This window comes from Anas platyrhynchos, chromosome 3 (genome assembly GCF_047663525.1).
Source record: "Anas platyrhynchos isolate ZD024472 breed Pekin duck chromosome 3, IASCAAS_PekinDuck_T2T, whole genome shotgun sequence".
NCBI lineage: Eukaryota > Metazoa > Chordata > Aves > Anseriformes > Anatidae > Anas > Anas platyrhynchos.
The window spans coordinates 7,350,417-7,363,065 of NC_092589.1; the positions used below are offsets into that span (position 1 = coordinate 7,350,417).

A 12,649-nucleotide genomic window follows, 5' to 3' on the forward strand; every position below is an offset into this window, starting at 1 on the left:
TGGGCACACAGCAAAGTGCTGTTTAATTAACCATTGCCAGCCTGACGTTTCAAACTCCCCTCCATTTGCCATTCGCTTTAACATATATTAATAGCTAGAGCTTGCTGGAAATGCTCTGTTGGGAGAAATTTTGGAGTGATGAAAGCTCAAAAATTTTCTCCATGAAACTTTCCATTTTACTAACTACTAAAAAAATCACAACAAAACTACAAAAACTACAGAACTACAACAAAATTCACAAAAACACCTTAAAATAAGTTTTTTCATTTTGAATCAGTTCAGTATTAATGGAAAGTCCCCCCACAGGTAAGTTTATCCATGATGACACATGACCTGATGTAAATCTGAGATCCAGTTACTAAAACCTTGACTTTTTTTTATTATTATTTTTAATTGAGTTAGGCTCTTTGCTTGGACTATCCAAAAGGAAGCACAGAAATCCTCCTACCTTGGTCCCTTTGGAAGGTGTCTGCAGGAACATGGCTCTTGCCCCAGGATGGCCTCCCACTATTACTCAATTCAACGAGCCTCTGCAGAAAGAAGCAGAAACAAAACTCAAACGACTGTAAAGAAACCCTTTAAACAGTAATGGAAAGATTTTGTGTGACAACTGGAATAGCTGCAGGCTTCTTCTTTCCATCTGCAATAGAAATGGAGAGTCTGAAAGTCAGCTAAGATCACCCTGATGGGCTTCCCAAGGACATCTATGGCACAATTAGAAATGCTGCATCCAATTTGCTTAGTATCACCAACGCAGCTTCCAAAACCAATGCAAAGTACTACTTCCAAAACGTCAAAGCATTGTTTTCGTCTATAATGCCAGCTGAGCAGGCCAGTGAACTCATTCCTGCTTACCAATAAACTTTTATTTAGTTTTCCACTGTGAGATTAGATCATGCAGGAAAAGTTCACCAAATAATACTGTAAAAAGAGATGAACTCACACAAGATTTTCATCGGTCACTGAAAAAAAAAAACCCTCTGTCAAACTACTGGAAATGAATTAACTTTGAATACTTGACTACATAAACATTTCTGCAAAAACACTTTGGGATGAAAAAAAATTATTTATTGTGCCCTCCAGGGAAATGTACCTCGTCAATTCCTTGTCACTAAATCACTTGCTAACAGTTATGGTGTGAGGTAAATTGCTGTTTAACCCTGATGAGTTTAAAGGCCTTGATGCCTAATGAATTCTCCTATTCATACTGGAGGTTACATCTGCGCTAGAGCTCTCTTTTAACAGCCTGGTGCTGAAAAGATCTGATGTAATTTTATTTACCAAACAGGTGTCAGCAATCATACCCAATGATGTCAGGAGGCTTGATGGGAACTTGCTCTAAGATGAGTATCAGAGCCAGTGCTCCACAATCCTAAAAAGGCTCTCCCCTAGGTAGCAAGAGCCTCAGAGCACGTTCATGGTGCTTGATGATTGAGTGAGGGCTAGTTAGCACTGCCATGAGCAAATACACTAACCAGGTGGGTTAATTGCACTAATCCCGTTAGCACAGCTCACCTGCTGAGCTCCTGGGGTGGCTCCACGGGAGGGCCCTTTGCTCGTGCAATGCAGCACCCTGGCAAGGGCATAACCTGGGTGCACCCAGGGCTACTCTGAGGGAGGTGGTGCTCAGCAGGGCTGCACCACATCAGGGCAGCAGATGGGCACAGTGTCTCCTTCGGCCTGGTTAGCAAGGGTGAGAAGCCAGAGTCATCTTTTACATTGGGAGGTAAGGAAAGAGCTCCCAGTGCTGCGATGTTTTGCTGGCATAAAGTTGGCTGTAGGCTCCCTGGATCACCTCCGAGCCAATTCTGAAGTAACCCAAAGGCTGCTGAGCGTGGCCCTGTGGCCACTCCCTCTGGGCAAGCCACTGACTGTGCGGGGCTGGGGCTTGACTTGCCGTATGCTCAGTCCCTCGTGGAGCATCAGTGTGCTGGGGGGTTGCAGAAGATTTTGGCTATGCAGCACCATTCCCTTGGCAGGAGAGAAGTTTGAGGCAAAAAGGCAAAAACGCTGGACTCTGGGTGCCTGATGCTAAGGCCATGTGCAAGATGAGGGTCCTCCACTTGTAGAGCTTGTTATCCTCCTAAACTAAATAATCTTAACTGTGCTATTAAGTATTTCTATCAGATTTGTTTTTAAGACAAAATACGTCTGTTTTAGCTAATGGAAAAACATTTCATAGAAAATGTAAAAAAAAAAAAAATAATAAAAAAAATAAAAATTAAAATCTACAAGAGAAAGAAGATTTTTGGCTGAAAACTTTCCCATTGCAGCCTCGTGCTGAAAACTTTCCAGGTTAGACTAAAAATGTTTAGTCTTTAATGACAATGTTAAATTTTCCATGGAAAAAGGGAAATGTTTCCCAGATATGTTAATAAGCTACAAGCTATATTCCTCGCTGCTGGAAATGTATTTGTTTGACTGTATAATTTCAGGCACTAATTTTGCATTCCTGCGCCTAGAGTTTTAAACAGGAGTTTGCTTATTTTCATCAGAGCCGTCAAATAGCATCACAACTCTGCATGGGCATTTCTGCAGATATAAAGCCATCCTAATATGTTCAGCTTAACTCGTAAAGCAAAGACAACGTGCGCTGGCAGCTGAATTCACAGTAAACTTGCTACTAGTTATTAGGTCTCCATGCGGACAGCCCTGCTTGGCACTGCTAGATGGTGGTAGCTTGGTCTAACACTCCCCAAAACACGCTGTATTAAATCACATGCTTCTGAAGAAGACCTGAAGAAGAGCCCGTAAGCCTGTAAGTTTGCATCTGCTTTTTCCAGCTACATCAGTCGCATCTAATAAAACCCATTACCAAAGATCTCGTCTTGTTTACATCCCACAAAGGCAGACTGAGGGCAAAAAACAAACATTGAGTCAATCCATGTGACCGGGCTCTGTCAAACCAGGCTCTGGGCAGTTTTTTTGCACGCGGCGATGCGTGGTAGCAGTACGTTTCAGTGCTTTTGTTAACTTCAATAGAGCATTTTCTACTCCATAAGAACTAATTTTCCAGGTCCAAGCCTACGTGTTTTTTAGTTTTTTTTCCCCTTTCAATGTTGTTACTAGGTATTTAGCTCTTTCTTCCTTAATGGCAATTTAATAAGACCCAGCTGACAAATGCTCAATGGAGTGACCAAGCAGCACCTGAAAGAGATGGGATGTAACATTCATATAAAGTGCCTGAGTACAATCATTGTTATTAAAAGGATAACCAAATGAATTCATAATGATGGGACACTCATTTCAAAGTGTTTCCATAGCTGTTACACATCAGGAAAAATAGGGAAGTTACCTCATTTTCTCCAATCCTAAATAACCTTATAAACTCACCAAAGAAATTAATTAGCCAATATTTCTTGAAAATTCATAACAAAGTTTCCATTTTTCCGTCAGATAATTCCTTAGTGCATTCTGGTTTTTAACTTCCTTCAAGTCTGGATCATTTTGATGTGTGAACAGACATTTTGTGTTTCCATGGGTTATTTCCACAGGTTCAAATATCTTATGTAATTGACATTTTCCTGCTTACAAAAGCTGTCAAACTTAAAAGTAGCAGTTGATTGATAAAACATGGTTTTTGTCTGCAACTTAACTTCATTGTTGGGGCCTATTGCTCAAGCTCTGAATAACTCCTCTCTTCGAAGTGACATGTATTCATTTTTTTTTTTCCTAAGCATCTGTGCTTTAAACTAGATTTATAAACTAGAAAACAGCAGCAACTGCTTTTTCTTTTTTTCCTACAGGTAGATCTCCTCAACAATTTCCTTCCCTTTATAATTGCTACTCTTTAAATAAGCAGTGCAACTTGACATCAAAGTAAAGGCTCCCAAAGTCAGCACAATAATCATTCAGCAACATCTATCCTTTCCAATCCTGACTATAAAAAGAAAAATGGGAGAAGAGAGCACTGAGATTTATGGCATCTACAGAAAGCTAGAGCTATGCGGGCTGTAAAGCAAGCTGTACAGATGATTTTTAATAGTAAAGGACCATTTTGTCTAGCTGTGACAAAGGCCCACCAGCATGATCCAGAGCCTGGTGGGGCTTTTTGCTTGGCTTGTTAGGCTTGGATGTTGCTTGCTGAAGACAAGAACAAGCTGGTGTCACACTGAACTGGCCGCAGTGATTGTCCAGGCAGGGCCGTGGAGCTGGCAACCTACTTAGCCTCTGTGCAACCCATCACCGGTACAGTGCTTCATGATGGGCAGCCATCTATGTTTCCCACCTGAATATTGCTTCATGCTGCAGACGCTCAGCAATGTTGTAACAGCACATCACTGTTACTCTGCTTCATGCTCCAAGAGCCAAGACAGGCATCACACAGCCCCTTCACTGCCCTCACATTTCGATTTGCCCCAGGAGACGCCTCCAACAGCCTCTCCTCTCTTGCATAAGCCTGCTCTGCTCAGAGATGTCTCTGTCACAGCCTGCTGGGGCCTCAATTTTGCACCTCGGTAACCAGCAGAGTCTCAGAATTATTCAGTTGTCCTGAGCAGGGACGGATTGAAGCAAGTGCCATTTTTTTTAGTTTTATTTCTTTGCGTCAAGGCCCAGATACAGCAGCTTCACACGCCTTTGGCAGAAAACTGTTATTGCTTTCTGAAGCAGTTGTTTTTTCAATGACACGACTTCCTGCAGGGGCGTTTTAATTATTGTTGGTGCATCACCTAACTCAGTTATGTGTTGCTTTGAAGTTGTTCTTTGCATCTGATAGTAAGAGGATAGAAATAAACACGACGGTGTTTATTCGCTTCCCCTTGCCCTGCATTGGTTTGGTGCGGCCCTTTCTGGATTACTCAAGCACAGGGCGGGTGGAAGAGGAGGTCCCAAAGAAGAGGCCAGGCAAAGCACATGCACTGACGCCTTTATGCGGGCAGGTGCTTTCTCTTAGGCTGCCCCTATTAGCAGTCAAATGGAGATCACACACACAGACCCCCAAAGCTCTGAAGACAGAAAATTGCTGAAGACCAAGGGCTGCATCAATGCACTAAATGGCCATTCCTTGGTGAAAAAATAAAAATAAAAGAGAGTTCTTGAACCAAGTACATCAGTGGTGTACTGGGGTACGTGAGCCACCGCACTGTGGCAGAGAAGCAATATTTGCAAGTGTTTGTGTGTGAGCGTGTGAAGCGATCTCCCAGCCACCCGCAAAACAGAGGCAAGGAAAGCTTCCTCGTTGTACTGCCAAGGTAGGATCGAAGGGCTCGACGCTAGCCAGATGGCAGCAGAGTATGCACAACCTACAGCGAGCTGCTGAAATACATCCCAGTCTCCTGCTACTTCAATATTTCGGGTGTATTTAGGTATCAAGGGCTGGGGGATGGCACCTCGCTGCGCTCAGCTCGCAGTCTTCACCTTGAACTGGATTCACCCCCTCCCCATCCAGGTGACAGTCAAGTTCCTCAGATTTCATTTGCTTTTTCCTGAGTTAATCACCACAAAGTTTTCTTTTTACAAGAGAAAAAAAAAAAAAAAAAAAAACAATTCATAAAAAAAAGATGCCAAGAGCAAGATAAAGCATTTCAAACCATCAGCTGCAAAGTACACGTGTTAGGAAGCTGTGAACTGGGCTGCTCATTTTGGGGGAAGCCTCTCTCATCATCTTGAAAGAATTTGTATGAGTTTTATAGTCAGACAGGACAGATCCTTCTGGGATCGCTAAAGCCTTCTCCCTTCCTACCAGAGGCACCAAGAGAAGGCACCATGAGAACAGCTTTCAGCAGAGGCAGTTATTATTAATGGTTTCTTCATTAACAGGGCAATTTCAGTCCCATTCTGCCTCTCCCATTGAGGACGGAAGTTCTCAACTTTCAAAAGCAATCTGAGCAAGACATGTGAGGATTTCGCCATTTGTGGCTTGGGAAAGTAGAGATGAAAGACTTCTAAGACCTTTTGCTTGGATTTGTTTTCTACTGTGTGATGATTATGACATTACTCACCACATGTGCCATCTTCCCATCCCCGCAGACCGTGCTGGGGAGACCCGGTGCACTATAGAACTCATTTTGTACTCCAGGGCTTTCGGTTTCCATCTAGTTTTTGCCACCAAGGCTGAGGTCCCAACTGGAGAGCTGCTAAGTTGGATACCTAAGGTGATATTTACACTGGGAACTTCTCAAAGAAAGGCCACAATCCTGCTTCAGAGCTACGCGGAGCTATAAAGCCTCATGTTTCTTTAACAAACTGTTTCTCAAGGCTTTATTTTTTGCACTGAACCTTGTGCCGTGCTGAACAGATGCCTTCAAATGGAGGATGCACTCGTACCACCTCTTGCGAGAGCTCCGTGACTGCGCTCACTGCTCCTGGGAAACCAAAGTCCAAATGCACAGCAAAAAAAATCCTCCAGCCAGCTCTCCACTCCCACTTCCCAACCCTGCACACCTGGTGTTTAACATACACAAAGGCAGAGACTTTCCTTTGCCCACAGCCTGAAAACTGGAGTTTAGCAGCAAAGCTGAGCGGAATGGGAACCTGGCAGATGCTCCGCTTTCTGGTCTTTCTGCCTCCTCCTTTGCTAAGGCTTGTTTTCAAATCCACAGCCTTCCGCCATCCTCCGGTGAATAAACCTCATTAAACAGGAGGACAGAGGCAGCTCCTGGTGCCGAAACCTCTCGGCTTGTACGCGCAGCCTGCCCACGCTCGTGGCCACGGCCTGAAAAACCCTACTGAAATCCTCTTGCTTCAGACCCACAACAATCTTTGAACCCAGACAGATGTCCAGAGATGAAAGGGGGAAATGAAGCTGCTGAGTTCCTTTCCTGCCATGACAGAAGCGTACACACCAGTCAACTACTTCCTACAGCCAGCCCCACCCTCCGAAATTCTGAGAAAAAAGGGAAAAAAAAGCTCAGCTAATGAGAATTGCAGCACTGTTCACGCCACAGTAGTTAAGGTTGTATTCATTATAAATCCCCTTTTCAAGGTTTCTGTCACTCAGCCATAAAAATCATACTGGGTTGAAATTTAGCATCCAAGCTTTCTGCCCAAGGACAATATTTTTGACAGAATTTGGAAACAATTGGTTTGGCAAAGCGCATCTGAAGTTTTAAGGAGTGCAAAAAAGAATAGTGGTTAGTGGTGTCAGATGCTATTATTTTATGCTCTTATAACTTAAAAACAACTAATTTAGGTTCTGTGGTTGTTATTACTCCATAATTTCCTCCGAAATATTTGGCCCGTTCCTAATAACAAACTCCTGCAAATTGCTAGCACCGCTTTAAATAGAAAAATAATAGCATTCCTGGGCCAAATCTTCAGCTGCTATAAATTAGCTTAGTGTCATTGCTGCCCTTCTACAGCAGCTGAGGTGTTGGCCCCAGGTGTTCGGCAGAACTCATTTTGGTGTGTGCATGTGTCTGGCTGGCTCCATTAGTCTCTCGCTGGGCAGTTCCCAGGAATTTAGAAAGCAGATGGTTAGGTAATGTCTTTGGGATGTGACAGAAGCGGTCCTGCTCTCATCAAAGCCTGTTGCTAAACATCGCTTGACTTCATGCGCTGAAGTCAACACCTCCACCTAGAATGCGTAAGGTTTTCTTGGGGAGCACTGCCACACCAGGAAGCTGTGCCGGCTGCATCCAAACCCAACTTGAAGTCAGTGCAATGAATCACACGCGTGTTTAGCCTCGCTTGTTTTGCCTCTGGAGCTGCTGCTACCAGAGAAGCTGCTGTTTAATGCATCTTGAGCATAGTTCACAAGAGACCAGATATTTTGGAGCCCATCACGTCCCAGGGCACAGTTACTGAAGGGTGTGAATGGCCACAGGTCGGGTCTTTGGTGCCTTGGGAAGCCCGGCGTTTGCTGTTACTTGAGAGGTTTTTTGAGTGGGATCTTGAACACCAGGGGAAAGGTTTGGGTGTTTTCAGAGGCTGTTCATAACGACAACTCCTTTCCCCTCCTCCTCCTCGCACTTACATAAGTGGTATTTTCTTATTGAGAGCTAGCGTTTGGATAAACAAGCACTTGGGAAATGCCTTAGGTAAGCTCTGAGTAACTGAGCAGTTCCTCTCCCATTTTTACAGATCTTCTGAGAGAAACCCGTGCTCACTGCACCATGTCGATGCAATGTCTTCAATGCTTTAACTTGGCACTTCTGCCCACTGCGAGCCTTCTGCAGCTCCCCCTACAAGCCACTCACCTCCCTGTTCCTCCCTCTTTGCCGTGCACAGCAATGCACACAGACCAGCTCCTGGGTTCTCCTTGGGGGCTTCACATCCTCGGCAGAATTAATAAAATCAAGTTGCATGGAGCAGCTGCTCATATCTGACACGTGCCCAAGACGACCCCTTGCAAAACTTTTCCAGTTTTTGAAAGCTCTCGTGCTTCCACGTGCACTGGGCGAGGTCATGGTCAGCAGGCAGACCACCCTCAGAAGTCAGATGAAGATTGTGAATATTAGCAAGACGTGTTGGAACTCCAAAAAAGTATTTTGTCTGGTTAAAATTTCTCACGCAGTTGTCCTCCAGTGAATGTGGCTTGGATCCAAAATGTCTTTGGTGTACAGTATCAGGAAAAGAATAATCAGCTTTCTAGTTGAACTTATTTGATAGTTAACCTGAGAAACCTTACCTAGGTCTGAACCCCTGAAATTCAGTGGTTCTTTCTGTATATCCCTCCCCCACCCCTCTGGGTGATGTTCACATTTAAAATCAGCATTGCTCGGAGGAATGGTTTCAAGGAAGAGCAGCAGTAAAGATTAACCCAGAGCCAGGTAGATGTTTCATGTGGATGCTCCCCTGAAATTCACTCTTTGGGCCCTTGGATCCCAGCCCACTGTTCCTTACCCCGCCAGACAGAGGCAGGGCAGAGCTCTGCTCAGCTGGCAGAGATGCCACGGAGCCAGCCCAGCAGCCTGCATTCAGGCTAGGTGCGAGACAACAAGGTAGCCAGAGCCGGACTGACTCTCTCCTTCCGTCAAGACGAGAGTTATTAGGTGATCCCACAACCTGTTAATTGCTCTGTGGCCATAACAGCCTCCTAGGCCTAAAATGCCATGAGTTTATGAATCAGCTTTCCCCTTAAAGATTGCTTATCTAGATAGAAAAGAGACAAACAAGGAGGCTCCAGCCAATTACAGTGATGAAACGGCATCATTTTTCTCCCGATCTTTGAAGCAAAAGGGCAAGGCCCTCGAGCAGGACAGAGCTGACTCCCACGCAGCCCAGGCACTCTGCGTTTCTGCCTACGGAGGGCAGACAGCAGCAGAAGCTGGCGCTCTTGGTGCTCAAGACTTCTTGCAAGAAGCAGCAGGGCAACACAGCCCTGGGACACAGGGGACTTGCGTGGCACCGGTGTTGGTCACCAGGGACAAACCCATTCACCTGACAAGGGAAGTAAATCGCACAGTGTCAGATGTGAAGAGAACCTCCCAAATACTGCTTGGAAGGCGTGGGGACTGTTTATGTTGGGGCAGGGGGAAACGTATCCATCCCTTCTTGCAATGAGTTAAGCAGCTCTTACCTACACCATAAGCTACTTGTGCTACAATGTCAACAACCGACCTAAATTATCTAAGATGCAGAGCAAAGTTGGCCTCTGCTATGCAAACTTCAGCAGAGAATTTAGGGAAAAGAAAAAAAAAGGAAAAAAAAAAAAGAGAAAAAAAAAAAGAGAGAGAAAAAAAAAAAAAGAAAAGAAAAGGGACCCCTTGCCATAAAAAGGCACTGTATTATCCTGTCAGCCTACGGGAGTTTCTCCCCAGGCTACTCATCTTCCTAAACGAGCCCAAAAGAAATCCCCTGAGTTTTGAAGATGAATTTGAAAGTAGCATGGAAAGAAATCCCTTCCTGAGAACAGGTTACGATTTCAGTGATAAAAATAGCAGGAGTCGGCTTTGACACAGCAGCTAGCTTGCTCCTGTCACGGTGGTTTTTAAATAGTGTTTTGGCATGCAGCTACAGAAAGCCCCTCTCAGCCACCCATCCAGAACCGTGCCTGGCTTCTTCCTAATCCCTGGAACAGCAGCAGCAGGCTCCCAAAATACTGGGGTGGGGAGAAGCTGAATCAACTCCTTTCAGAATAATATTTGTAGACTCCTTATTTCCTCCTGCAGTACCATCACATTTAATCATGAAAGTCAGGTTAAGGTTTTACTTGGCATCTGTGTCTATTGTGGTGTCGGGAATCAAAATTTTGGGCCTCCAACAGCTGTGGAGAAGGGCCTTGAATATTACATCATTTATCAGTAGTGCTTCCAGAAAAAAAGGAAACATTCCATGAAAAGATAATTTACTTGTCTTAATAATGTAAGCAGAAATTAAAGTGGAGAAATCCCTTCTGGCAGTGTTTTTGACAGTTACCTTCGTTTTCATCATTGCTGACTGCACATATCTACTTTGAAAATGAATACGGTTTCCACTTCAAAAGGAAAGAAGAAAAAAGAACACAGGAAAGGAGTGTGAGAGGGACCCTGTGATGTAAAAATTCATTGACTACAATGTTTTCTGGGAAGTTTACCTGCTCTCAAGTTCAGACAGAAAGGGTACCTTTGAGAGTATTAGGGAAATGTTTATAGCACATTCACCAGGAGCACACGTCAGGGTTTTGGCTCAGCTTACCCGCACTGAACTTTTAAATAAACGTGCATTTCGGCAAAGAGAAGAGAAGTGGCGGGTCCAGAACCGTACGGCGTATCTCCACATACATGTTCACTTCTTACTAGTCAGAATAAATCGGAAACAGTTTAGGAAAAGAGCTACAGGGAGTGGTAACCTGCCTCTGAGGAGGTGGCTCTCAGCTCCTGAGCCGCCCGTACTGCTGCCACTAACCAGTAAGAGCGGGGGCTGCTTTCCTCTGCTCCCGCTGGAGCCCTCCTGCGCTGCAGAAGACCGGAGCCCTCGGCTCATGCACTTGGTGCTCTCATGCTGTAGGTGCAATGAAAGGCAGCTGGGGGCAGGAGGCACCTTCCTGCACTGCGATAACCGAAGGCCAGGGAGGCCAGCAGCCCAGGGCTGAGCGGCTGGCCTGTCCTCTCAGCCTTCTGGGGACACAGCCCCCCGTACCTGTGGGAAAACTGCACAGGAAGCCAATGGCAGAAGCAGAAATGGAGGCCAGATCTCCTTACCCTCGCCACTCTCCAGCAAACACCTCCACAGCTGGGGGTACACGTGGTGCCGAACACGAGAGCTGTCCGCACGTGGAGCACGCGTCCCAAACTCCTTCGGGCTGCCTCAATGCAGCCCCACTGCAGGTGGGAAAGCTGGGTGCCTTCAGCCCAAGTAGCCACCCGAGGGGCCTCCACAGCACCGGGGCGCAGTCAGGCTCTTCACAAGCTGAATAACTCCAGGGAGAGTCACCTGGATGCTGGGCAGATGGCCCTGGTACTGCCAGCCAGGGGTGTCCACGAGCCAGGCCAAGCAGCTTGTGTGCAGCAATCAGCACGCAGCCAGGCCTGGTTCTCTGCCTAACGAGGAAGAAGCTGATTGTTGCCGAGGAAGCGTGCAGAAGGGGTCGTGATAAAGCAGACTCTAGGCCAGGTATAGCTACACTCAGCACAAGCTACCCCTTAACTCTTGCAGAGGTGACAGCGCAGGTCCCAGCTGGCACTAGAGCTGGTGGCCTTTGCTCCGTGCCCCTCGCAGCCGAGCCTGCAGCTGCTGCAGGAGCTGACCTCAGGGCCTGATCTCCCGGAGGATTTCACACTGAAAAATTGACCAAGGCTCAGCAATTTCCACGCAAACCACAGCACCGACCTGGTTTTAAATTAATAAATACATGGTCATCTCCAACAGTTTAGAACGAGGGGGTTACACGCACAATTTCCACCCACGTAAACGAACTTGCACATGAGTGCAATTCAAGAAGAGAGAAAAATATCTGCAAGCCGTATTCAATCTGAAACACCCCACTGTGCTTGCGAAAAGGTGGCTGGGGTGGGAAACCTGAAACCTGTCACAGCCCAGTTAGATAAAGCTATGTTGTTTGCACAATATTATTTTGTTTGAAAGAAATCAAGGCAGTTTGCACAGGCCGATGTGGGAACTCAGTCATTTGGGGATAAGCTGATGTAAACTTATCTACTGCAGCTATAAGGAGGTATTCAGTTTTGCCAGAAGGATGCATTCAAAAATCATTCGCTAGGTACTGAAGGATGAGATTGGCCTAGTGACTGCAATTTTTTAAAGAAGACAGATTTATGTTTTGTTGGTCTGTACAGTGCATGTTTTCAAGTCTTTCTGTGCAACCACTAGGAACAGAAACCCAAATATAGAAGCCCCGTCAGACAGACCTATTTTTCAGGATACTCTGATTATTTCAGATGCAGAGCTTGGCTTCCTCCCCAAAGCACTGCCAAGCTCCAAAACAACTTTCTGACAGCTGCTCCGAGGTGGTGGAGAGGGGAGGGTGCTTCTGGCCCCAGCCCAGCATGGCCCCGAACCCACACGGGTGGGAAGGGAGAAAGAGCTGAGGAGCCACTGGCAGAGGTGGCCACGTCCATGGGCACAAGGCTGGGAGCCCAGCTCCCTGCCCCAGCCATGGGGCCGGAGGGCTACAAGCACATCCCTTTGAGCAGCCCCCCAGCAAGCCCCCACACAGTCGGGAGCCCCAGCACCGCTTCGTTTCCCGTGTGGGGAGGCCAGCGTGGAAGCCCCCCGGTCCCCTGTAAGCTCCAGCTCAGGAAGGGGCGACCAGCCCCAGTGTCTTAACAGA

The 12,649-nt window shown here is 46.2% G+C and overlaps 2 long non-coding RNA genes across 14 annotated transcripts in view; one reads left to right on the top strand and one right to left on the bottom strand.

The window, feature by feature from the left end:
- The window catches only part of LOC110352193 (uncharacterized), a 362,843-nt gene that overhangs the window by 90,952 nt on the left and 259,242 nt on the right, over positions 1-12,649 (bottom strand). For all 13 annotated transcript variants that reach the window (XR_011807942.1, XR_011807951.1, XR_011807953.1 and 10 more), the window contains one exon: positions 449-530. This is a non-coding gene — a long non-coding RNA (uncharacterized lncRNA). The remainder of the gene's footprint in view (positions 1-448; positions 531-12,649) is intronic.
- Positions 1,493-8,313, top strand: LOC113843073 (uncharacterized). The gene is made up of 2 exons (XR_003496015.3): positions 1,493-1,726; positions 3,747-8,313. It is a non-coding gene; the product is annotated as an uncharacterized lncRNA (long non-coding RNA).